The following is a 27872-nucleotide window of genomic DNA, read 5'->3' as shown; positions in this document are numbered from 1 at the left end:
CTGGAGCATCCCTATGCCAGGTGCTGGGAGCAGCAGGGGCATGCACGGCCCCGTGGTCTTCCCTGGTAGGGGCTAGAGGTGATGGATGTGTCAGACTGACGGCGGGCGCAGGGGATCTGGGCATAGCCCCCTCAGCCTTTCTAGGGTGGTGCCACCTTAATCAGTTTAGCACTGAAAAAAAAAAAAAAAAAAGAGTCATTATAGTTAGGAACTTGGTGTGTGGTGTGCCCCATGGTTTAAGGCTAGTTTTGCCCCTAACACGAACTGATGAAATCACTGCTGATTTAAATGGGCACGGCGCAAGCACATCACAAGAAGACACCAACCGCATGTGCAGATCTAGTCCTTGAATGCAGCTGGGGTGCTGGTGTGAGCTCAGAGCAATACTCTGGTGATAATAACAACTTTGTTTGGGCCCTTTTTACCCAAGGAAGCAAAGCTTGCCAGGTGACTGTAACGCAGCTCCTTCAAGCCAATTGACTTTCTCTGGCTCTATACTAGCTTAAGCTGAGAGCAAATGATCATCTGATCAGTCTAATCACGGCTAGTGAGTCCTTTCAAGCAGCAGTTCCCTTGGGAACAGCATATATTTTGCAATCAAACCATATTCCACCACTAGATCTTTATACAAAGGTAAATAGGGGCAACTGCTCCCCCCCCTTTTTTTTTTCAAATGAATTTTGCATTTATGAAAATGTCATTTGAAAATGCAAAACTGAAATCTTGCTTAGAAACTGCCAAATACAATTGTTTACTTTTTTGAAAATTACTCCCTCATCCTAAATTCTGGTTCAAACCATACGCAAACAATGCTTATATGTTTTCATATATACTCGTATACATACAAAATATATTCATATGAGTATACCTGAAGATATACTCGTATTTTGCATATAGCTATTACATTTACTTTGTGAATACTCTCATTTACCAGCAAAGTTATTTTGCAGGAACTGTCGTAATCCATCTGTTTATCTAAGCTGCCTGTTCACATCCGCAGCTCTGTCTCCTTTGCTGCTGGCTTCCCCCTTGCATTTATTCTTTTAAACCTCCCAGGCCCTTTCTACTCCTCCTTTTACTGATTTTTACCGCTGAAACACCCATCCCAGGCTTGTTCGGGTCTGGTTCACCCTGGTTGAGAAGTTCATTCCACTGGGTCCCGCACCCCTACCCCAAGCAAGCCCCTTCTTTCAGCTGTCCCAGCCTGGTCAGCGCGGGGCGCTCAGCTCAGGTCCTGCCTGACACGCCGCAGGAGATGCGCCCACCTCCTGTCAGCCCACAGCTACCCGAGATCCTCCTGTATTCCCACCGCAGAGGGGTACCACCAACTCCTCGCGCTGAGCGTCAGGGGTTTGAAAGGAGAAATGCTGATTGTTTTCAGATCCTTCAGTTCTCCGTCCTGATTAACGTCTCATATGGAAGAAGTTTATGTAAAGCTGATGTTCACAGGCTCTGCAATATGCAATATCATTCTCCACCAAACAATTCTTGTCAACACCTATAGTCTGTTTCTTTGTTGGACTCTTGGTGAAAATTGTTGGAGCTCATGTTTTAATGTTCCCTCTTCCATTATTTATAATATACTGGGTTACAAGTGACAACTAACCAAAACATGGCTACAGTTCTCGGTAGATCTTTTAATTTTCTGTATACTTTGAGCATGAAGTTCACTCTTTTTAAAGCACAGGATGCTTAGCCTAACAATCTCAAAATGTAATTAAAACATAAAATAAGAACATTTTATAGCTGTCCTCCAGATGTCCTGAAGATTTCCTCTAAGGAGAAAAGATGTAATCTGTTTTTGACGTACTCACAGCTTTCTGCAACGTTCACCCTTCCAAGCTGCCAGAATATACTGTCTGCTGAAGGTAGATATTTTTGGGGAGAATATGGAGATGATCCTTTTAACCTTGTCTGTTACAGCCGACGGAGGCTACCAGCCACTTTCCCGGCTGTACAGGATGTTCTCAGCAGCATCAGCTTTGTCTGCCATCAGTCACCCTGAGCTTCTTACTCCTCATCATATTCCTCATTAACTTGTGTCATGGGCTGATTTATGACCGTCCCCTTCAGCAAGGATACCCCGCTTCCCTCCGCCCCACTGGGGAGCCTGCAGTGCGTGAGGAATGCCCAGGCTGATCCCTCTGGGAGACTCCTGTCACCTGCCATCAGCTTGTGTGTCCATCTCCTTCCCAGCCCTTCGAGCGGTGCAGGGCCACGGCTTCAGGGTTACCCTTTATTCCCCCGTAACAAGGTAAAACTGAACCTTTTAGGAGGGATCAGTTGCTTACCCCAACAGGGGGTCTGATTCTCCCACCCCAGCCCTGGTGCCACAGGAGAAGCCGAAGGCTGCCGCTCTGCTCCCCTGGGGCTGCAGAGGACTTTTATAGCCCGTGAGACATAATGAGAAAACGAGCCATGGCCAACCTCAGCCCTAGCTTGTCCACCCTCCCATCATCTCACTCGTTATCTCCACTAGAGCTGCTCAGGAATCAGGATTTTGGCATTCAGGAATTTGCAGTGCAGGGGGAGGGAGCAGCACCGAGCCCTAGAAAGGAGCGCCATGTCCTGCAGTGCCCCAGCAAATCCAGCTCTCCTTCAAAATAAATTGCAGAGCTGCCAGGACATCGTGTTTTGGTGTGTTTAATTTCCTTTTTGTTTTCGCTTGCACACCAAAGTGTATTTGTTTATGAAAACGGCAAAACTAAAAACATCAAAATGACCTGAGCTGGAACTGAGTCGAGATGGAAGGTTGAAATATTTTCTTATCTGCCAACACTGATATCAACATTACTCTACAAAATATTTAGCTGAAACTGCATTTTGCCAGTGAACCATTTGGTCTAAAATGTATTTTGTATGGTTTTTCCCCTAGTCGTTAGTTTAGTCTTTCTTTTTTTCCAAGTCCCAAAGAGCAGCATGTATGTTTTTGGGATTATAATAATTTTGGGACAAGCTTCTCATCTGCATGCCACGCTGGCCGACAGCTGGCAGATGAGCAACTCAGTTTGCACCTCCTGGTCTACACACGATACCGCTGTGACAGGACCAGCAGGATGCTCCGTGTGCCTCTGCCTCAGAGCGCTCCCCCTGAACCCGCAGCCTTTGCACCCCGTTTCGGGACGTCACCTCCAAATCCCCCACCCCACAAAAGCTCAGGAGGACACCTACAGGCTTCCCCGGCCATCTCCCCATCATCCAAACCTGCAATTCTGGGGGGGGTTGCAGCAAGCCACCTGTGCCTGTGCAGGCTTTGGCTAATTCTAGAGTTAACCTCTTTGCTCAGGCATTCTCATCTGCAAATTGAGGAATAACAACACACTTCAGAGGGGCGGTAGGGTAAGGATTAACTGCGATGCCGCTTCGAAGTGCTGTATACGTGCCAAATATTATAATCATCCCAAACATGAGGCCAGGATAATCCATGTATTTTTGCAGCCCCAGAATCCTTTTTGATTTCATCTGTTTTAATTAACAAATTTTATTTTGCATTATTAGGGAAAACAAGGATAAAAAAAATGGAGCCTGCGTACGCTTTATTACAAATTATTGTTATCAGCTGCCCCGCAGGACTCCAGTCGGCACTAAATATGAACAATGGTTAAATTACAGGGGTCAGGGAATGAGCACAATCAAAATGCAAACACTTTTCTTCTACGTGAGATGGGTAGGGAAAAAAAAAAAGAGGAAGAATCCTTGGAACCTCCTTGGAGCCACTAGGACTGCGGAGAAGCGTACCAAGTAAACTGTAAAACTGATTACTGGGCTCAAAAAGGCTAACATGCAATTTGTGTTCTTTTTATGTAGATTAAATGCATTCACTGCAGCTCATAGAGCTTAGATACTCAGCAGGGATTCAGAGGGCTGGGTATCAGTCAACCACAGCCAGCCACTAAACCACAGGGCAAAATCTGCTATTGTACATTAGAATAGTCACTTAATCTATCTTAATGGGTGAAAAACCCATGGGACAAATGTATATTAAAATCAGAAAGTTAGTTGTAATGTTTAAGGAAAGCAGTAAATATTTTTTTGAGATAACACTGTAAAATATTATTAATGAGTCTGAAATACTCTTGAACATCTTTACATGTCGGTCTTGAAAATGCAGCTGCCTGGCAGCCCGGGTCTATTAATCGGGAGGAAGCCCAAAGGCATGAGACGGTCGCCATAAGGCTGCGCCCAGAATAAACCAGGGAGGAATCAAGCAGGATTTCCTTTGGCCGGCCGAAGGAAATACTCTCTGATGGGCTTCTGTCGAGCACATGAAATGTGCTGAACACGAAAGGCTGTGGACGCAGCTACCAGGACATGGGTGCTGGCAACAACAGTAGAGCCACCTTTCTGAAAATTACCCTGATAAAGGTAATTTATTATTTTTTGTATTTGGCAGGGGCTACTGCGAGGCCGCTCCCCCGTCTGCGGCAGAGCAAAGAAAGCCCAACCTTCTGCCCGCCTTCCTTCCAGGACTCGGGGTTATTGGAAACTGAGAAGCAATAACACGACCTAATCCTCGGCTTGAAAAGACTCCTATTTATTTTGCTTGCGTCTGGGTTCTCCTTGGCCTCTTCTAGCTTAGATTTTCCCGACAGAAGGTTTCCCCCCGCCCCCCCTGGTACTTATATCCTATTTAGAGCTAATTGGGACTGCCTGCCATCATGGCTCAGAAATAATTACTTTGCCATAATCAGTCTTAAATCAGGATTTTTTTACACCTGTGCTGAGGATGGCTGACCAAAACACTGCCATTCCCACACGTGGACCCCGCAATGGTGCCATAGGCAAGGACCCCAACCTCCAGGCACAGCACACGTGGGTACAGATGGAGGGGGTAGATGCTCTGTCAGCCGTCTATCAACATTATTTTGGAAATAATGGTGAAGAACAAACCCTCCTGAAGCCTACAATGTCCATTTCCCCTCAAATGAATGTAGGGTGGTGTTTTCCCTGGCTGTCTCCTCTGCCTGCTCGCTGGCTCCACATGGATGCTGCTGCAGGAGAGCCCTTTTTGGGCAGAAAACTGCCTTTTGGGTAAACCTGTGCTCCAGAAGTGCAATCTGAGTCAGTTCCTAGTGTGCAATCCTTCAGTCAGTGGGCTAGAAGTGATGCTGTGGGTTTGGGGAGACACATTGGGAACTGGTGTCATTTCCTGACGCGTGCTGTTAATCAAACATTTGCAGTAGCCTCCAAAAAACACACTCCCATTGGCAGGAATGAGCGCCCCTGGTCGGGGTGCAGCCCTTGACCACCCAGGAAAAACTGGGTGACATTGAAAGCCAGAGTAATAGAAATTCAATAGCATTGAATGTCAGGTCGTGCCCTTGGGGATGGAACAAGCATTACTGACATAAGCTGGAGGCTCCTGGGTCAGAACAACACATAGTTCTGATTACATCTACCTATAAGGAGAGTGTTTTGGTTTTTTTTTATCTCTGGGCTATGATCTCTGCATTTCTCCTATGAAATCCACATGTTTTAGACAAGAGCACGCACACACACACACGTGCGCTCTTCAAGGCATCTCTAAGCGGCAAAGAGGGACTATGGACTGAAGTACCGCAGGCCGCTTGCACTGTATGGACAAGGGACATCTTCATGGGGATTTTCAACCTTCTTCCCTGTGTTCAGATACCTGACACCAATAAACCGAGGCACAGGTCAGGCTGCTGAGGCATGTAGGGCCAACTAGAACGGGTCAAGAGCGAGGGCAGATGCCAGCACAGGACCAGTCAGGCCATATGTAGCCCTGCTGCGAGCAGGGCTTCTGGCAGCAAAGGCACGCGCTGCCGACAGCACTGGCATCTAACCAGAAGGGATGGTGAGTAGGAAACAGGTTCTGGCCCACCGTGTCAGGAGGTGTGGAGGACTGAGTCCCCTTCATGCTCTGCAGCCAAGCAAACCCTGCACTCCTGCCACTTCACCGTGAATTGCATGGCAGATTGGAGGGACACATTTCTCCTTGGATGATTTACGCACACATAGATCATGAAGTGTATTTCATAAGGTAAAAGGTTTTTTGGTGCCTCAGTAATCTCCCTCATGAATCTTCCCAAACGCGGGATGCCCAGGGTACCTCCCGGGTCCTGCTGGTTGGCTTTATCTTCACCCGCTGTGCCTCTGCCCGTCTGGTTCTCCTCCAAAACACACAGACATGGCTGTGATCGTCAGTCCCTGGGACAATTTTTCTTGTCTCTAAGAGATGACTAATTTGCCATGTGCTTTTCTGCTAAGGCTGGCTTAATCCTGGTTTTTCTTTAGTTGAAATACAAATACAGAGCTGCTGTGCTCCTTGTTTTTTGTGACGGTCTGTTGCCTACACGCCATGTGAAAAGCAGGTTTCCGTTTCGATAATTGCACATTACCTATAGATTGCATGGCAGGGACTACATGTTTCTTTCATTCAGACTCCCCTGTTTTCAATATAACCTCCCAATCTTTTTCACCTGTTGGTCTTAACCTTCCACAAACAAAAGACAGACCCACGAACAGTTGTGAAGTCTGATTTCCTCCCTGCTTCTATAAGGTCACGGAATCGCATGCATCGCATATCGACTGCATCTGCTCTGCCATTTAGTTTTCTTCAATAGCTATATCACACGTGGAGGTAAAGTATGAACATCTGCTTCAGTACAATTGCTTGAAGACCAGTCAAAGTCATTGTTATAATTTAACCTCAGAAACTTGTAAAGTCTGCATCCTCCATTCTACTGGGAAATAGGCATTACTGTAGTCTATGTTTAATAACCCGCTGCTTAAGCTGTTGCTGCACACCAATATGTCATGAAAAATATACTGGGATTCTCAGACTACAATAACTTTGCTCCTTATGATGTTGAAGAAGGGGAAGATCTGAAACTCGTAAAAGCTTAGGCGGTTTTCAAAAACTCATCCATTTTGCAGGAGGTACTGAGTTTTTAAGTCCATTTTTGGAAAAATAATAAAACTGGCCTTTCTATTACGCCATTCAAGTATTAAATATATTTTAAGTGAGGGATTTTCTTCCGCATGTGAAATTTATCTTCCAGACATCACTTCTTTTGGTACTGTAACTGGAAGATGAAATGATAAAAGGCTCTAAATTACATAGTCCGAGATATTCTGGCTAATGTCTATATTTTAAAAGCCAATATACACAGTGGTATTTACAACTCTTGCCTGGAGAATGGCTTATCATCATTTTCTTTTATTAAAGATGTTTGAAGTAAATCTCACCCCTTCTCCAAGGACACAGAAGTCCCCAGCACTAAGGAAATTGCATGGCTCCAGTCCTCTTCAGTCCATACCAGTGAGGACATCTCCAAACATCCTGGTGCCAGCCCAACCTCCGTGACTTCAGGTCACAGCCATCGTCACACTGCCACAGGCCTCCCAGGGCTCCGGGCTCCTGCTCAGCAGACTCTGAGCAGTTCATCAACCTCTCTACTGAATTACGCTCCATCCCTTGGCTGTGATGGCCAAAAGCCCCTTTGGACTATGTTTCTGTGCAACGTGGATAGAAATAATTGACAAGAGCTTTTGGGCACAGTCACTATTAAGGGGTAACATAAGCTGCAACAGGTTCATGCGACGCCATGATTCGCATTAGAGCTCACTGCTGGTTCTTGGGGTTAATAGTGGTACATGCTTAAATGCTATGATATGTACATATATTGCTACAAACTCACTTCTACCTAATTCTTCATGGTCATTGCTAAATGGTACATCGTGGCCTCTGAGACTTTCTGATCCTGAGAGCAGTGGACTCTAATGCAGGAGGTAAAAGAGAATTAGCTCTCAGCAAGAGAATCAAAAGTACAAAATTGAATCAATTTGACTTCATCCAAGTAAATTACACTGGCTGTGCTACATTAATGTAAATAAAATGTGTATAAACCAGATGATGGTGATGCTGCATAGATCAAACATATTAGAGAAAAACAAGCAAATGTGGGTTTGGAAAGTTTTAAAAATACTGTGACAGCTTCTGTATCCTTTTGCTGGTAAAGGATACAAAAAGACCTGTCACAAATCCAGTTATCCATGCCCACAGAAAACCATAAAACCCCTCTGAAATGAGCCAAAATTGTGTTTTCAAAAACAAAGGTCTCTCATACTTAAAGTCCTTTCTGGGAGCTCTTCCAGATCTAAATAGAGTGTCACTAGGAAACAGGAAATCTCTCTTTCCCAGTGCCATGGCCCTTTCATTTCTCTCCCCAAAAGATTAAATTTGAACATGGCACGGTCTGATTCTCCACTTTCCCATCTTGTGCCACGCTTGCGGTGAAAGGCTGCCACGTCCGAACAGCAGGACTTTGCTCCCCGTTTGCATCGCTCCGTATGGCGGCAGGATAAAAGCCTTGGGGTCGCAGCCATGTTATGTATAAAGAAACTGCTACCCTGGTCCAGGACTACATCTTGCTCATCTCATTCCTTGGCCAGGTTGCACTGTGTGGAAATTCTTGTGTCTGGAAGAAGGAAAAAAAAACCTCTAGCAGGTGGCTGGGTTGAGGTGTTGTTTTTGGTTTGGTTTTTTTTTTTTTTTTGGTGATGGTGGGCTTTCTGGGTTAGTTTTCTGTTTTTAAATGTTGGCTGTTCAGAGGAATGTTAGAATGAATCCTGAGAGATGGGATAAAAGTCAGAGGGCAGGGGAAGCCATTGGGGGTGCAATACAAAATCATTTAGCACATTGCTCTGCAATTTATCACATAGGTCTCGCCTCCACATATGTGGTGGTGTGTGCTGTGTATTTAAGGAGAGGGATGAGACGCAGTGGGAAAATGGATTCCCTGGTCCTCATATCGATGAGCCAGTTTATATTATAAACTATAATTTATTTACTGGCACACAGTATTTCTGTCAGGGACACCTAAAAGTGTTTCGACCTGTATATTTTAATTGAAATAGGGGTAGGCAGCAGGAGTTGTGCCTACCTGAGGACAACACCTGAAATGGGCTGCCCCATGGCAGCCTGCTTGGGCTTCCTTCAGAGCTCAAATTTTGGCTTTCCCATGAAGCACTTAGTGTTGTGCAAATAATGATCAAAGCACAAAGCGATGTTTGTGAGCAGCCTAAGAGCGACTAAACCTCGTGAAAAGCCGGATATTTAACTGTTTGATTGCTGAGAGCTTGCCTGCCGAAGGGGAAGGTGTAGAGCACGCTGGCACTGGCAACGCGTGGACAGCAGGGTCGCCTGCTCTGGTTCCATAACTGGAGCGACAGAGGAATATGCCATGCAAATTCCCAGCTGGATCCCTCTTGGTAACTCCAGCCCGTGGATCTGATAGCTAAGGCTCTGCACTGGGCATCTTGAAGGTGTGTCATGGGAAGGAGAACCCCCTCGCCATGAGATCTGCACATTAGCAGGGTGCAAGGGGTGGGCAAAGTCAACTTATAGGTGGGTTGGGAAAGTGGAGGAGCAATAAAAGGAAGAGGGTTTGCAGAAAACCAGAACTCACAGCTCGTATTTGCCTAACCAGTCCCAGATGGGAGAGATTTGTAGGTATTGCAGCTGAGGAGTGTTTTCAAGAGAAATTTAAAGAAAAGGGAAAAATGGGTGCTTCGTGAAATCTGAAGGATTTTCCCATGCATGGGAGGATGTGTGGAAGTGGCTGAGGGGGAAACAGGCATGCCAGGAGAAAAAGGCAGACTGAAGGCAGAAGGAGGAAGCTTCAAAAGCTAAAAGATGTTGAAGACAAAAGTCCGTATTTTCATAGGAGGGATGGCCACACAGTCTGCTCTGAGCCGCACCTGGCTGCAGCATCGAGAAGGAGCGATGGCCAGCTCACAGGTGGTGGTCAGGGCAGTACCACCACCTTCTTCCCTCCTTCTTCCTTAAATCTGGGCTCTCGATAGAAAAAAATAAACAAACAAAAGCCTCCTGTTCTCTCATCTGTAAAGCATTGTTAAGAAGCTGGCCCAGAATCGGAGGCTTTTACCTAGCAGAACTTTGTCCCGCTGAACTCCGTTTCATTTCCATTTCAATGGGAAACATTATCAATTCCTTCCCTGAAAATTCAGAATGAACTGACTTTAGAATATGGCCCATTTTCTGTATTACTGAATGTCCATCGGTTTGTGGCATTTTGCTTAAATCTGTCTGTGGCTATATTTGTTACAATTCCTTTTTTTCAGCTTGCTTGAACTCTGAAAGGGGGAAGGTCGGCTAATGCGACATCATAAAATCCCAGTGCAAATGTAGGGACTGTCAGGAAATTTCATATGCTTAAGATTTCTGGCATTTCAAAAAGAAATACTGATTGTCCTTTTCCCATTTGCCTGGAGCAGGTGAATGAAGAAACTTCTGAAGCAATAATTTATTGTGTCTTTACCGATTCACTGAAGCATTTACGAATATAGCCCAAAGTCTCTTGACATTAGCCGCTTGATATGTTATCACACTGTTTAATACAGAAACCCGAAGAGCAAACTTGGCTTTCTGTTCAAAGTCATAAACAGTAGACAGCCCAGTGCACGGGGAAGCAGGCTACTGGGTGCTGCATCCAGGGAGGGTTTAAGCTCTTCTTTAACCCCTCTCCCACCCACACTGCTCCAGTCTGTTGCATCCATGGGACATGCGTTGGCACCTGCCCTTACCGAGGGATGCTCTGCTCTGAAGCGATGGATGTACGTAAGTGAGAGAGGAGATGGGGCTGAGCTGGGCACACCTTCTGCGTGACCTGAGAAGGATGGGGGTGGCAGCACTCGCAGGAAGCTGGAAGTATACTCTGAGTTTTGGTCTGAAGACGTGTTAATCATCAGTCAAACTGAGGTTGCAAATTGGTATCTCCAGCAGACAAGGCAAAGGAGGAAATTCGTTTAATTACACTGAGAAGAGCATGATTAAAGTAGGTGAGAAGGGTAAGGGTTCAGGGTGAGGGACAGAGCGAGACTCGTTTCTGTCACGCCTGGGAGCAATGCTACCGTGACACGGTAGCGGCACACCTGTCTATCAGCCTTGCTTCCATGTGGTTTTAATTAAACAAGACAGTTAAGTAATTATGGTATTTAAGTTTTCAAATTTTGGGGAAGGTGATTCTGGGACCTCGAGGCTATAAGGTGCTGGGTATCTCCTGCAATGGAAATCAGTGAGACTCACAGCTCAGGACCAAGCCTGTTCTGTGCTAAGGTCAAACCTAAGTTGGACGAGAACCTGCTGTCTTCCTCCTTGCAGTGACATTCACCTTTCACCCTGGTGTGGAGACGAAAATGAAAATACACATAACCATTTCTCATTAATGCAACAGTTTTTAACCTATTCATACCACAGAGGAGCTGAGGAAATCTGGCACTTAAGGATAGCAGGAAACTTCAGAACTTGCATCCTAAAATCCAGAGCCCACTTGTAATGCTAATGATGCCCATTTCAAAACCAAATTACTTCAATCAGAGCACAGTCAGGTCCGAGATGGCAGCACTGAAAGTGCAGTGATAAATGTCAGGCTGGTTCAGTAATGTGTGTATGCCCACATTGAACTGGTGCAAATCTCCAGGAAAAGCACAAAGCAAAGGCTGAGCTGGCCCACAGGATGTAAATATTTTGTGCTTGTTCACACCAAAAAAAGTGCTGGAAGAGCCCAGAATGAAATCTAGATCCATGTCTGAACTTCAGCAGAGGTGCCTTCCCTCTACATAGCATATATGGATCTGAAATCCAAGCCTGTGGTTATTCATAATCTGTAACTATTTAAAATCTATAGGCCTAAGTAGCTTGCACCCAAGAGTAACATAAAAACCAGTAGAGAATTCCTCTGAACTAAATCTTTAAGTCCTGGAAAATCCTCCAAAGATGGGATTGGGAGAAGGGAATAAAAAGTAAATGAGAAGACAACCAGGAGGGCCCTAAAAGCAAGTGTTGGGCCAATATTTTAGAAAGCCAAGGGAATGACGCAAGAGACACTGAACCAGCTATCTTGGCATCGATCCCAGACATAGCCAAGGGAAAGGCTGATAGGGACACAATCCATAAAAAACAGAAAGATGAGAGCATAAGTAATGCCAATCAACATCACTTTATGGAAAACAGGTTTTGTCAAATGTACTTGATAGCATGTTTTTAATAAAGTCATGAGTCTGTAGATGGTATTGCCATAAAGTACCTCCATTTTTGTGTTTGGGGAAAAAAGAGCGCTAAACAAAACCAATGCAGCTCCCATTCAAAGAATGATAATCTAGTGAATTGAGAGACTGAAAAAACTGGAAGTAGGGAAGGGTAATCCTGTACAAAGTGGTTGTAGTGGAGTCCAATGGGAGCCTACTCTTGATCTAATGCTATTTAATACAGGTTTCATAACCTGGACACAAAGACCCTCGTCTCTGGTGACAACGGCTGATATAAACCACATGCATTTTCATGTAGGCATAGGTGCAGTTATGAATTTAGAAATAAATGGAGCAGCTCAGGAGTGTAAGATGGTGGGTTGTATTCTGGAAACTGATGACCCTAAAGCAGGCCTGGAAGTTACTTGAGATAAATTACCAAGTATGTAGCCTCCAGTATAATGATATAGCCAGAGGAACAAGAAGGTTTCAAGACCATCTGAACAAGTAGAAATAGAGAAATGGTATCATCCCAGCATACAATGAAATTATTTTCCTTGTGAGAGCATTACCATAACACTGACTGCACTTCTGGTGTCCAGCCCTCAGCAGGGGTCAGGAGGAGGTGGAACAGTCCAGGAATGAGCTACGTGCTTTCCCAGTGCAGGCTGCAGCAGCGCAAGCTGGTTAGTGCACACATGAGCAGTTTAAGGTAAGGCTGGATAAGAGCCTTTACGTCCTGTTTAAGAGCTTTATGATGGTAGTGAGCTCCTTAAGATGGTGGAAAAGCACAAGGAGCTCTGGTACTTCATGTCTGTTAGAGAATTGGATGGGCCTGAAAACAGTGGGAGGAAAGTAAGGTGAGTAAGTGTTTTTTTATTCACAGCCATCTTAGGATGAATATGCAAGTGGTTGTGTAAACTCCAGGTAACTCTGAAATGGGCGTTTCCCACGATGGAGCTGAAAGACTCAGAAATAATCAGAAGAGGTGAGTTCTGCCCCTCCACCCTTCTGTTCATCCACACATACACATTCAAACTAAAAGCCGCTCTGTAAAAGAGTGTTTGAGAGCAATGGCCACATTTCTGTCACTCTGAGCAGGTAAGCTGCACTGCCTTGAAAGAAATTCACCACAAAAACGCGGTGCTTTTGCTACACAAAATGTTTTCACTCAGTTTGCAATGTGCTGATGCACATTATGTGCCCCAATACACCTGGGGACGTACAACATGTCCTCTGGACCTGAAGAAACGTGCTCCAAAATTTCTCATGACACAGACCAGCAAAACATTGCTAATATGGCCTTAATGGGATCCATACCAGAAGGGCTCGTTCATACCATCAGTGGTTTGTGGAGCTGCTTCTCGAATGACTAGTTAGTTGCTTTTTACAAAATAAAAATTCTTGGTTCTACAAGTTATTGTCTTATACAAATGCAATAGAAGAATGGGCAAGAAATATGCTGCAGAACGTAACACCAAACAGACGTGGTGCCACATGAGACACGCAGCTCATTTTAAACACCCTGGTCTTAAAGTGCTTCGGTTGTTTCTAATGATTATTTTGGTGCGCAAAGGGTGAAGCCACAGAACTTTCTTGTCTCTGGAAACAAAAATCCCCTAAAAACCCTTGCTGAGAGCTCAGGCTCCTTGCTTGGCAGCCATGGCCGTGGGGATGGACCCACTGGACTCATCATAGTGAAACAATCGAGGTACTGACCGCTGCAAAGACAGCCGCTGCCCCCAGAGCCCTGCAAGGGGCTGGCGCCCCAAGCACACGCCAACTGATGGGTTACGCTAAGCAGCCAGGATTTTCCCTCTGCTGCTAATAAAATAGAGAAATGGTAGTTCCTCCAGGCTAATTTCTGTGTAATTTGAAAGGTGTAGAAACATGTAATGCTGGAGAGCAGAGAGAGTAGAAGAGGCATGGTTGCAACCAAAGAGTACCTCCACGTAACCAATCCCCATCAAACTGGAGCCAACAGCTTCTGTATTTTAAAAACAAACTGGGTTTTTTCTGCATATGTATTATGTCAGATGATAATAAAATCTAGGTGTAAACAAGCCTGCATTGTCTTATTGTCCATAAATAAATACACAATAAGTTCAAAGTAGGGCTGGATTCATAAAGCAACACTCTGCTAATCTGTATTCGGGTCTCAAGCGTATTATCTGTAATTTACAACCAATTTAAATGGCATTAACAGTCTTCCCCTTATGGGAATTTAAATTTGCATCCTACCATTGAATTAAACACTGATTGCATATTTTCTATAGGGGACGTAATGCTCTTTGAAGCTTGTTTTGAATAATAAAGCACCCATTCATGCACATGGTGCAATGTGTTTCTTTGTCCTGAATGTAATTGAAGTAAAATGTGAGTTAAAGGGATTTTTCCTCTAGCCACAGGTTTGTTGATTACCATCTATTTTCATCTATTCAAGGTTCTAAAAAGGAAAAGAAAAATACAGTAATCTCTTCCTGCATTTGGAACCTCATTTACCACTCGGAGCTTTCCTGAGAGCATCTTGGATGAACAATCAGGAGGTCAAGTTTCAGCCCATCGTTGGAGGAGGAGAAGAGGAGAAACTAACAAAACAGTCCCCCACCTTTCTGAAAAGAAAAAAAAAAAAGAAAAAAAATAAATACCACGAACAAAAAGCAGAGGGAAGCAGACAACACCACATCTAACCTCCAGGAGAAAGATCTTGGCTACCTGTCAGGTAGCTGTTCTGCATGCCGCCAATGATTGCGGGCCAGGAAAGCCACGGAGGGGACGACTTCAACCTTAAGGAAGAAAATAGGGTGAAGTAACATTGTTGACCTTTTTTTTTGTTTGATTTGTAAGGGAGGAACAACTGAAATAAATAATAAACGTGACTTACTCCTTCCTGAATATGAAAAACGAGCACAAAGGCAGCCTGAAGAAGAGGACACTGGTGCGCGGCTGTGTGGTTTGCAAGCAGCGTGGCCGGCTCCTCCAGCAAAGGCAGCCCGGGAGAACCTTGCCAGGAGTGGGTGGCCTGGTGATGCTCAGCCAGCACCCACATGCTCCCAGCTCCGCCACGGGGAGCCGGCCACAACACCAGCAGTGGAAATGTCCCCCAGCGCGGCCATCCCTGCCACCTTCTCCTGTCCCACTCCGTGTGGTGCCCGTGCACCCGGCCGGCTGCAAAGCTCTGCTAGCTGATGGTGCTCTGTACGCCCAGCAAACCATCTAGAGAAGTCAGGTTCTCCACTAATTCTCCTGTACCAGGGCACAGCTGCAGCCGCAGGAGGGAAAAACCTCTCCGGCAGATTTTAAGAGGTGGTGTTTTTTTTTTCTCTTTTCCCCTAAAGGTAATGTTCATTTTCAGATGCAGGCAGACCTGTGTCTAACAAAGCTGTATGGATGTTAATAGCTCTGATATTCATATGATTCTGGCATTTATCCAGAAATGACAGAGGAGACAAAACATAGTTGATATATTTGGCGTTGTGGAGTGATATAAGTAATGGTTTAGAGTGATGGTTTTTATTTTTCAGTGTTGTCTGGTTTCTACATTCTTGAAAAATCAGGGGCTGCTTCTGTTGAAACCATACTTTTCATTCGATTCTTAGGATTTTTGGAAGGCTTTGAAAATACAGAAACTACTGGAAACCAGAACTTCATGATGATTTGTGTCTTTCCCATTCTTAAAAGGTGATTTTATGGGTACTTGAGGAACAAGCACTGCTTAAAAACTGCCAACTACATTTTAGGAAGAGGCAGGGAGGATTGCAGACCATGGCCTTGATCCCATTAGGACGAAGTGTCAAGCAGCAACGGTAACCGTATCTCTAGACTAAAACAGTTGGGCCAGATTTCTTTACAGGCTATCTTAAATTACTGCAGTCATTATTGTATTGGTGCTATAAAAGCAAGTACCGCCAATGCTGCTGTTGCATACGTGGCAAACATCAAAGATCTCCGTAGCCACGCTGCCTGGAGATAGCAAGGAGGCGTAGAGATAGCGAGGGACATAAATACTCCCTTTTTTTTTTTTTTTTTTTTTTTTTGCTTTCGCTTTCCCAAACAGTTTCATCATATCATGTGCACATGTGAGACAGAGGAGGGTCCCTGGACACCTTGAGGGTAATTGCCATGTTGTTCAATTTGCCCCAAACGAATGGCTCAGGAATGATAAACGCTCTTTCATAATGAGCTGGGTACCGCTGGTAGGTAGCATGAGTGGGATACCCCAGATCCTGACCCTCTGCCAAAAAGTCACCCCCTCCCCCCCTTATTTGCAGAGGCGGGGAATCGCGGTAGGGGGAAGGAGCTCTGTTACAGGCAGGCACATAACCATCTGCGGGCTGCAGCCCCAAGGGCACCTTGTGTCAGCGCAGTGCCCTCGCTGTTATCTGCCCCGATAGCGTGACGCAGCGAGCTGGAGCAAGAAATGATGCCAGCGGGAAGGTCCCATGGTTGGGAAGCCTACATGGTTCAGAAGAAAACACCGGCACTCCTGGCACAAAACAAAGCTTAAAGAGAATTAGAGTTTCATGACTTCGTAACCCCGGCTCAGGGAGAACATGGGCAATGCTGATTGCTCCTGTAGAGCTGTTCATCCTCCTGCCGCTGGAGGGTAATTGCAGCCCATGGCCACTCCAGAGCTGCGTGGCTGCAGGTTGGCATGGCCACCCAGCCGAAAGCTGCCCTCCTCCTGCCTGCAAAGGGAACTGGGGTTTGTCCTTCCCTCAAAATGAGACTGGTTTATCATTTTTCAGAGTGCGGGCTCAGGTGGTTTTCGGAAGGACTGGTGTGGATATGCCTTATTCCTTCTTTAAAGGCCAAGGTCTTGTTTGCTTCCCTCACCCCACATGCTGCCCCAGCCCTGGAGGAGGGAGGTGTGTGTGCCAAGCTCGTGGGACAGCTGAGCAGTCCACCTGACCTTCACCGTTTCTCCTTGTTTTTCTCTAGAAATCAAACAAGAGGTCAGGCCTGATTTGCTTCACACATATGGTAAGTCCACGCTAGGAGTGATGGAATAAGTGGGGTCCACCCACCAGCGGTCAAGGACAGCATGTAGTAACTCCTCTGGAGATTCACATTTTAAAATAGCTTAAACTCAGCAATCCTAAAAGAGCTGGCTGAGGCCCTGGTGCCTTGCTTCATGTTTGATACGCTTTGCCATACTGGGAAAATGTTCGCTTAGAGTGACAAGGCGGGGAAAGAAAACAGACGTATCCTCAGGTGCAGGAGCTGCTGCTGGAGCTTCTTAGAGATCCACACACAGCTGCTCCCCAGCTTCTTCGTTAGTCAAGTGGAAATAAGTACGAAATCACTGCTGATAAAATACCCAAAGAAAGGCGGGAGGGTAAACAAACCTGAAAGGTTAGCTGAATCACACGGCCAGCTGCACCCAGACAAGCAAAATATGTTTTACTGCAGGCAAATGGGAAGGAAAAGCGCGCTCCTGGGAGTGATACCTGGGCACAAGGGAACACGGTGACTTTGAAAAAGCACTGGACTTCACAGTGGGGCTGATAAAAATTTGGTAGTCTTTTTCTCTTTCTAAATCATGGAGAATTTCTAAAATCTGGGGTGAAACTGCACAGGACAACGATGGACTGATAGTTACACGTATCTTCTACTTAAGATGAGATATCTTGCGGTATTTCCCAACCAGGATGTCCGGACTGCTGTGCAGGGATAACTCGACGACATTTATATGGCTTCAGCTGATCTGATGAGCTCTGGTGGCTTTAAACTTTATTCATCTATGAAATTGCCACACTGCTTTAAAATATATTATAAATAAATAAACAAGAGAAGAGGCTGAGCTCCCATAGCAAACCCTCCTCCTGCTTTTCAGGCCTCTGCAGCAAGAATTTGTGTTTAAAAAAAATAGCAGGACAAAGGTGACAAAGCAGACTCAAACATCGCCATTACCATAGCAACAGTGGCATTAGCCTGACACAGCAGCAGAAACCAAAATACACCCTTGCACAGAATATCATGCAAGTTAGGAAATCGCTAGCCCTATTTGGCACACAGCGTAAACAACCAAAACATAAATGGCCATAGATTGCTCAATAAAATGACTAACTGTGATTTAAAAATAGATTTTCTGCAAATAAATAGTATCTTAATAATCTGTAAAATCAATTTCCCTTGACATTAACAGCAAAAGAAAAAACAATTGCAAGTTATTTATACACCAAGAGTATGGAATAGCATCTTTGCCTGGAACCTGAAACTATTAAGGCAACAGTATTGTAGGGGTTCTCCGACTGCCCTTTCACCATGGCTCCTGCCAGCGGTGCGTTTGGCGACGTGACTAACATCTGTCACATGTGGTTTGCTCTTTCTCTCATCTACTCTCTGGGGAAGAACTACGTGTGCAGGAGAGTATTTTGCACTGGGTTGCTTTTTTTTTTCCCCCCCCTTTAAATGTACACACCAGGCTGCGTTCAAATGAGGAAAGTTCAGGCCAAAGTAATACACTGTGTGCATGAAGAAAAGAGATTTCTTAGTCCCCTGTGGGATTTGGTACTGCAGCCTCAGACACAAAAGAATGGAGGAAAGTCTCTTTCTTGCCCAGATGAGTTTAGAAGAGACAGCTCGCTCAGCTCTGCGGAGTGCGTCATGTTTGATAGCCGTCGTTATCTTGGTGCTTTGTGGGTGGGTTGAGAGGATGGGTAGCAGGAGCTGCTCCCAGCCACATGGCTGCTGTGGCAGAGGGGGTGCAGGGGATGGTGGCTGAGCCCCAGTTCCTGCACCACACTGCAGTAGACCCTCTGCTTGGGGAGATCAGGGGACTGGCACCACTGGGTGCCATTCCCACACCTCCACCGTCGTGTTTTGGCTATGCTGGGCCAAGGCACTAGAGATCAGTATGGAGACCTTGAGACTGTTTTGTCTTTGGGACGCCAGGCCAGAGGCCAGAGGAGAGAGACTCTGATGTGTTTGCAGCAGCCTGGTTTCTGAGGCGATGCTGACCTGTAGCCCCCTCTGTCTAGAGAGCTTCCAGCAACCCATTGCCATGTCCAGCTGGAAGGTCCATGTACAGTGTGGGCCCTCAGAGAGAAAAAAAGAAGAAAAAAACCCAACCCAATGTAAACCAGCGTGAAATAAAATTACTTTCCACCATGTCTTCTGGAGGCAGACACTGGGGGTTGCTGTAGGATCCCCAGGGATGTGGTCCCCATGTCACAGTAGGCAAGCCAAGGGCACTGCTATGGCTGGGTGCTGGCAGGGCGACCCAGAGAGCAGCTCCCGTGAGCCCGTGGTGCTGCCTGGCCTCCTGCCTGCATTTCCCCTGCCTCCGTTTCACCCCTGCCTGACGACCCCTGAGCCCAGGAGCTGCCCACGCTGGTGCAACCAGACAGCTTCTCGTGGTGGTGGCCAAGCACACATGGGCTGGGTGCGGCAAGCAGCATGGCAGGGTGTTCCCAGGGGGACATGGTGAGCATCCTGGGGAGAGAGATGGGTCCCATCTCCCTGTACTGTCAAGTCAGCCCAGAGCTGGAGCAGCTAGCCAGTCCAAAAGCAGCAGCCCCACCAACAAAACAAAGGAAAAGTGGCAGTAAAGGTGGATTTTTTTTTCCATTTCAAATTACAAAATTGTCAGCCATCTCTAGGTGCTATTAATCACGCAGTGCACACCTGAGACGCTTTCAGATATAGTGGAATAGCGGTGACTTGGTCCACAGAGCAGCCAGCCACCCAGCCGGAGCTCCCTGGGGGAAAAGCACTCTCCTAATTACTTTAAAGGGATGAATAAGGGTTGTGCTTGTCTTGAAATGCAGGAAGCCAAACCCCATCGGTGAGGCACAGGAGGGCAACACCATCACCTTCACTAGGATAATGCAGACAGTACTGGGATAAATCCAGATGGGAAGAAGAGAAATTATCTGGCTGTATCTGGCTGTTATACATCCTCTTTCACAGGATCCTTTTTTCCCACATTATGCATGTGCGTATTTAAGTTGGTTACAAAACAACAAATGCTCTTTCATTTGAAGTTTGGCTTCATAACTAGAGATCATTCCACTTCATGTGTCTGATGGAGATGGATCAAAAGGGATTCAGTTGGCACAGACAGGGATTTATACTGCCAGAAAGCGATGCTGAGGACAATCTGGCAGCGTTTGATGGAGGTAACGCACACAACTTCTGCAAAAGGACAATAAATTCGTAACATATATATCCCAAAGACATTTTTCTGAGATAGCTATAGCTTCCATATACAGATAGGATTTTTTTTTTTTAAAAAGTGTTAGCTTGACATGTATTTTTATTTCAATGAGATTGCAACATATCACTTTTACTTGCAGTTACACCCCAACATTGGTCATATACTACCAGAAGCCAGCGGCAAAATGGAGAAAAGCAGGTTGTGAAAGTTGACCTGTAATATTTGCCCTAAGCTCCCATTGCTCACCAAACCCGTATCTTCAATACTTTAAATAATTTCCATAATCAATTAATTCTGTGAAATGGCTTTTTTTTAAAAAAAAAGTAGATAAACCAGAAGCATCATCCCTCAGGGGATATAAATTCTTTCAAAGACTCAGTCCTGCTCAGGGGCTTATAGCAGAGTGCTGCCAGCCCAGGAAGACAAATACCATGTCCTCTTCAAAGTTACATGAAGATAATTTCGGCTCTCGGTCAGGGAATTAGGAATCAGCCCATCATACATGTTTAAGCTGCTTCCATCTCCTTTAAGAAACATCTGTTTCTCAAGCAGATTACCACAGCTGGTGAAAATGCTATTTTATTTTAATCGTCTAGAATAAAAAAGGAACATGAGCTGCCAGGGAAGGGGAGATGGTTGCTCTTCCCCTCCTCTGCATGGAGCACAGAAATGCCTGGAAGGGAATTCCCTGATTGGGAAAAGGCAGCCAGCCTTTCCCAGAGGAGCGAGATCTGCTCCTCAGAGATGCGGCTGCAGCACAAGCTGCCCTGTCAGCCAGGGGTGGCCAGAGCCGCTTGGAAGCAGAAAGACTTCCAAATGGAGAGTTATTTAAACCCCTTACAAATTGCCTATTTCCTCATTTTTTTCTCCTCTGCCATGTCAGATGTTGCCCACTGGTGCTCATCTGGATTGCCCTTCCACAGCTGCAGAGAGCACCACGGCTGGTGCTGCGGGTGGGCAGAGGGGGAAGGAGCCGGGGTAACACCAGCCCAGAGAAGCAGATGATTTCCACCAGCAGCTGGTTAATGCCGAGTACCTCCTTGGGCCCCACAAGCTGAGGTCACTTTTGTTCCAGTGGGCAATACAGACACACACGTGGGACCTTCCGCATCACCTTTCCAATTACCAGGCCAGAAAAGTGACCAGAAAATCAAGGTTGATCTGGTTTCCCTTTTGTGGGTCGGAGGGATGGTTGGTCTAACAAAGCTGATGCTGTTGTGGCGGTGTTGGGGCTGCAGCTTTGATCTCTCTGGGTGGTGAGTGTGGAGCCGTGCACAAGGAGGGGGTGGAAGAGAAATAGCACATTTTGGTATTGCTGTGGCTGTTTCCAACCAAGGCTGTGAAGGCAGAGCCCACACCAAGGTGCTTTGATCGCGGCAGTGAAGGCGAGCGGTGGCAGGAGCACTTCCCAAGCCCTGTGCCCTGGGGTGCCTTCAGGGTCCCTGGGCATCACTGGGGTGGAGGAAAGATGTTCATTTCCTATTAAAACCTTAGGAAACCCTTCCCCCAGATGTCTCAAATCTAAACCCAACCAGTACCTTGCTTGAAAACTGGGACCACAAAGAAAGCTGGGCCCACTGCTCTCCACCTTTGTACTTCTGATACAGGAGTTCAAAATCACCTCTGATGTGAGAGTTTAGATTATGACGCATAAATCCACATAAAAGGCTTTCTTCTGGTGTTTCATTTGGTCCCTAACCTTGGAATAGTTTATTTGGTACTCAAATCAGCTTTTTGACTGCTAAGGGAGACAAAAGGTATTTCTTGAGCTCCAGACCACAAAATGCAGGGGTTTGACATGCTGGATATACAGCAATGGTGTAGCACCCAGCCTGCCCTGCAAGGAAATAGGTGGAGAATTTTCTAAATATTCCTGGCATCTTATTCCTCTGCCAGAAATGATAAAAAAGGGAGCAGATACATAATTTGTCCTTTATATACCTTTCCTTGGGGTTTCCCTTGGTTTAATATTTTTGAACATTTTTGCATTAATGTGCTCAGAATGAGGGGGGAATTTGCCACAGAGTTTATTTTCCAATTATTTTCTCCTGTTTTGTGGTTACTCACAGTTGTTTTAATGCACAGTACATTGAAAGGGTGCATAGCCTTGTAGAAAGGTGGCTGAGAAAGGAAGGGACAAGAGGACATTCCCTCTTACCCACAAGCTACCACTATGGGGTGAAACACCTTTCCTTTCCCTTCTGTTCCTTTATACAGAAGAGAGACAGGGTAGCATTATCTCCTGTTTTTCCTCCACAGCCCTCCTTGAGGAAAGACTTTTTTGGCGGCATGACAACAAAGGCGGCAGTCGGGCTCAGCCACCCCCTGCACCACAGTGAGTCCTCACCCCATCCAAGCCTGCCTCCAGACATCTTTTGGTGCATGGTAACACACCGCTGCCTCCCCATCCCCAGCTTGGGGTACCTGGAGGCAGGGACTGGACCGATGCTGAGAAACAAGAGTCGTCCGGCTGCTCGCTGCCCTTATCATTTTGGAACTGCAGCAAGTGGCCGGCCTGGTGTCTGCATCCCAGTTAAACCAAGTGTTTCATTTCTCACAGGGCTGGGGAATAATTATTCAGGCTGGCAGGGACCTCAAGAGGTCTCTACCCAAAAGCCAGACCACCTGTGGGGTCACCCCAGGCTGCTCAGGTCTTGGTCTTCAAACCTCCAAGGACAGAGCTGGCACAACCTCACAGGGCAATGCCCAGCCTGACCCTCCTGTTACAACTCTTGCCCTCCTACCATGCACCACCACAGAGAGCCCACCTCCATCCTGATGACCCTCCTGTAGGCACTCAGGAACTGTTGGGTCCTCCCAAAGCCATCTCCAGGCTGAACAAGCCCAAATCACTCAGCCTTCCCTTAAAACAATGCAGGGATGCACAATACCAGCAAAAATAAAATCCAACCTATCTATAGAAACCCAATGGTTATCCTCTGGCATCTCCATCAGAGTTTTTCTAAACTATCACAACTGCAGGTATAGTTAAACAAGTAATTTTCAGCCTTCCATGAAAATCCAATGCTCCATCTTTGGATCTGTACCCCCTACCTCCAATTTTCCCACCCAGCTAAGAAGCATCTGCCTTTGAGGGAGTGCAGTCCTGACTCTATTGCCTGCCACATCCCACAGGTCAAGAAATGCATAGGGGATAATATAATGCAACAATTTTACTTTTTTCATTGAGCAAAAGCGTCTCAAAACTCAATTTTAGCCGGGAAATTACCAAGGCAGCCTTAAATGGTTGGTTTTTTGAATACATGAAATGACAATCAATCTGTTCTCAGTCATAATCTCATAGAGATAAGGAGGATAACACACATAAGGAGGATGGAGTAAAGAAAGTATATTGGAAATAATCTTTAATTAAAAAAATAACCAACAACAACTGAAGTCATGTCAAGTGAACCTTTGGAAATGTATGCAAATAGATGAAAGAAGGAAAATGAGACATAGCTCTGGTAAGAGAACGAAGGGAAGTCTATAAATGGCTTAATAATAGGAACACATTGGGAAGCAGTGAGGTTAATACAGAAATGACATAAAGCAGTGGGGGGTCTTGGACTAGATTTATTGTGCATACTAATTGGAGGACATTGAATACCAGATAATAGCTGAAGGATGGGGCTGCGGCTCTGTCAACATCCTCTTGTTCACAAAGGATGATCGGGCAGAATTTAATAGCTTCACAATATCGCTGAGAGTGACACTTTAATAGGTAACAAAACGCTGTATTTCAGCACCGTGCGGGGGGAAACCACAAGAAAGAGAGAGTGGAAGGGGATGTCACCGGAGGCCTAGCTGACAGCCTCTACATCTGAAAGCAGCACAATTTCCCCAGCTTTCCTCAGCCTAAAAAAGAGCCCAAGCATTTATCTGAGGCGATATTAAAGCAAGCTTTAAAATAACAGCACCAACAATTGAGACTGCAAACGTCTTGTAAGTCTTTTAATCCTCACAACCTTGCGCCATCTGAGCTCAAGCACTAGCTCATTAAAACCTGAAAGTTAATTGGAGCAGGAAAAACAAGCAGCTCTTACCAGTCCTTACTGCCCAGGCTGAGGTGAGTGCAGAAATTACCCAGACAACAAACAGATTTGCTTTTACTGTGGTGACACTTTATTATCAATTCGCCAGAAAAATCATGTTGCAATCAGTGATGTAGGAGAAGTCACAGCGTGCGAGTGCAAGCCTCAGCTTGGCAATACTCTATCTCCGAGTTACGAGGCAGACTGCTGAGTAAGGAAACCATTTGCCAGGAAAGGCACTTCATGAATATTTTCTCGGGTAGCTTATAACACGCCAACACAGGAACACTGTTTGTAGAGGTCAGGTGACAGTCTCTGAGCAGAAGCTTGACAGTCTCTTGAAAACTCCTTCCTTAAAACCAAAATGTGGCAGCTGAGGCAACGTTTGCAGGGCTGAGGTGAGGCAGCGGCGGCAGGATGCAGGGTGTGCGGAGGAGAGGCTGCCCCACTGGGGATGCTCAGTGGGCTCTGCTGGGCTGGCAGCTATGCCACAGTGTCTGAGGACAGCAGTGCCCACAAGGACTTGGTGGGACATCCCGCTGCAGCTCCAACCACTCCAGGTGCCTGAAGACTACCACTGACCCCAGAGGCTTGTGCAGAAACACCTACATTTTATCTGCTGAGTACAGCGCTGGTGGTATTCACTAGATGTACTCTGACTGCCACAGGAGCTTAAACTCTAGGGTCACCCATAGCCACCCACGCTGTGAGCAACTTCTGGGCATCTAAGTTGGAAACCGAATCCCATCTTACCCTCCTCTCCTTGGCACCTCCGTTACACTGGCACTGAACTAATGCAATAGATACTCTTCCCGCCACAGCTCCCACTTTACGACCAAAGAACAAGCTATGCTGTTCCCCGTGGGGTGTTTATTTTTTTAAGATGCAATGCAGGGAGGCACAAGAGCACGTGTGCCTGGTGGCCTGACCTCAACAGAGCTCGGAGATGTGCAAGTTGAGGTGTCGTGCGAGTCACCATAAATAAAGAGAAAGCACCAGCCAACACCTGTCTTAGGAGGCCAAAGCACATGCATCTCTCCCCATCTGCCTAAGAGGGAAAATCATCTTTTAAATGATTTTTCCAGGCAGTTGCACATGGTGGGTCAGAGGGAGGAAGGCATCTCGAGTGGCTCAGCACCACCAGCCCCTGACCCCTCGCTCATGCAACCTCCTCTGCGCGGCATCGCCCTCGCATCTCTGTGAACCAAGGATTTTGTTTTGTTCAACAGGTGCACAGCCTTTTACTCCTGGGGGGAATCGGTGAACCAGATGTGCTCAGGGCAGCAAAGAGGAACGCTAATAAAAAGCAAATTTACTGGCAGAGTATGTGTCAGGATCATGTAAAACACACTTGGTAAGGTACTTTGCCATGCAACTAGAAACCATCCAGCTAAAGAAGATCAGATATTTATCTGCCAAGGCACATTACTAGGATAAGCTGAGCATGTAATCTAAGCAGATGACCCCACATGGTACTTGTTTAACCGGCTCCACTTGTGTGAAAGCTCCAGAGTCAGATAATAAAAGAAATGTTTCCTCTCAGCTGGGATACAATTCCCGTGACATTCAGAGCACATCACCAAAATGGTTTTCCTCTCGGGTTTCTGACAGAGCATCGACTTTGCTCAGGTAACTGCGGCTGTGCCCAGACCTGTAAACAAGTGGGGAGAACATGACAGGCCGGGGAAGAAATTTTTGGAGGACATGGAAGGAAGAAAACAAAGACTAGAGGAGCAGACCAAATGAAACCCAAGCCCTCAGCCATACCCCGCAGCCTGAGGGTGGTTCATCTGAGAGCATCACTGGGGGTGTGCAGAGCCCGGGCAGCCCCACGTCCCCAGGACACTTGAGGCAAGTGGGTGCTGGGTGCCCTCTGCCAGTGACACAGGTTTGGCTCCTCAGGCCTGAGCTCTGTGGCCTTACCGGGATATTTGAATTTGATGTAAATTTTGGGGGTGCAGTAGCTGACAACCTCCAGGAAGACAGACTGGATGATTTAACAGCTCCTTCAAGACTTACACCCCACACGGCTGGAAAACATCCCACAAAAACCTTGTCACAGGGTCGTCATGAGCTGGTACGTTTATTGCTTATTATGGAAATGGCAGTGCTGATAAAATGCACTGAGCTCTGGCGTCTGAAGCTGTCTTCCATCCGTGGCACAATCTCGTTTGTAGTTTCTGTAGCTGGGACCTATCCCAAGGGCTAAGCCCTGGGAGCCAAAAACAATACAGGGAGGGAACTGTGCCCAAAGTTTGGCTTCCCCCCCCGCCCTAGTCCAATACGCTGACACGCTGTGCCCTTTGCAAGGTGCCCGACCTTCTCGTGTCTTGGGTCAGCCCAGCTGCCAAACTGTATAATAGTAGGATCTCACTGACAGCCATATGTTGCTGCTGGCTGTTTGGGGGAAAATTAAATTAAAACAATCTGCAACTGTTGTTTTAATGCCATTTCTTGTTTGCTTGAAATCTTGGTCCCCAATTGCAACTACACCATGGAAATGTACTTGAGTGACATGCCAGACACTCAGGAACTGCCGCTGATGGGCAGCACAAAGACTCCCAGCCCTGGGAGAGCTCTCGAGAGGGAAATTGAAGCAAGGAAGAAAAATTCAGGAAGAATGGTGGTTTTACTTGCTTCCAAATTCAGCTAAAAGCAAAAATTGCAATGCAGTACCTTACCATAGACCTCTTTCTCCAGAAAAACATCCTCAAGCTGGTGGTTAGCTTCATTCCACAGATTTTTTTGCTCCCTCCTTCCCACTCCCAACCTTTCTCTGCAGCTGTGGTTATCACGATAGGAGAACATGCAATCTACAAGACTAAGCCTCACCCTCAAAAACCCTAATGCACAGATTATCATTCTGTAGGGCACGGAGAGCTGTCAGGTTAGGGATCAAATTGAAAGACCAAAATTCCCATGGAAGAACTAGTTTCTCTTCATAACAAGAAAGTGGACAGAGTTGTGGGGTCTCCATCAGTCTAACAGCATGGACAAAGCACCCAGAGTGTCCTGCAGCGCTGCCATCAGTGGCCTCAACCCCTCAATCCTGTGCTTGACACAAGCAGGAGCGACAAGCATGCTCAGGCCTTTGCTGAGGTTAAGGCTTGACAGCAACTAATATACCAAAATATGTTTAAGGCGAAAGGAGCGAAAACGCGTTTATTTGTTTTATGGAGACTGTAAGAACTAGGCTTTTATTTCCTGATAAATTTGCAGAATCCAGAGGGTACAAAGCTCTTGCCAGGCTGGGTAAGAGACTTCTACTTTTAAAACAAACCCCAATATCATAGCGCTGCCTCACACACACACATTTTCCCCCCATGTTTTCACACTGAATTGTCAAGAGAGGTGATGGGAAGAACCCTACAGCACAGGCAGAGGCAGCTGTAGCATCCAGAGTGTTGCTTTCTCTCAAACGCTGTTTTATGTACAACATCAGCTGTTTGTTTGCAGCCATTAGCGTTAAGATCTCATTTGTACGACACTGCTTTATCTCCTCCCATTTATTAGCTCTGAAGCTGGATTTGTAAGCGAAAGCACTCTCCCCTCTCGTTATTCTTGCAAAGCCCAATAATAATAATGATTTATCTGGTGGCGGAGGCACAGGGCTCCAGCAGCAGTGGTGTGGGTCCCATGCGGGGCCGAGCAGAGCTGACGGTGCC

General features: G+C 46.2%; 1 protein-coding gene across 1 annotated transcript in view; it reads right to left on the bottom strand.

The window, feature by feature from the left end:
- Nucleotides 1-27872, bottom strand: part of LOC104286224 (BEN domain-containing protein 2-like) — a 175368-nt gene that overhangs the window by 64659 nt on the left and 82837 nt on the right. The window lies entirely within an intron of this gene.

Source organism: Charadrius vociferus, unplaced genomic scaffold (genome assembly GCF_000708025.1).
Source record: "Charadrius vociferus isolate BGI_N301 unplaced genomic scaffold, ASM70802v2 scaffold200, whole genome shotgun sequence".
Taxonomy (NCBI): domain Eukaryota; kingdom Metazoa; phylum Chordata; class Aves; order Charadriiformes; family Charadriidae; genus Charadrius; species Charadrius vociferus.
This window is presented reverse-complemented; position numbering and strand designations above follow the sequence as displayed.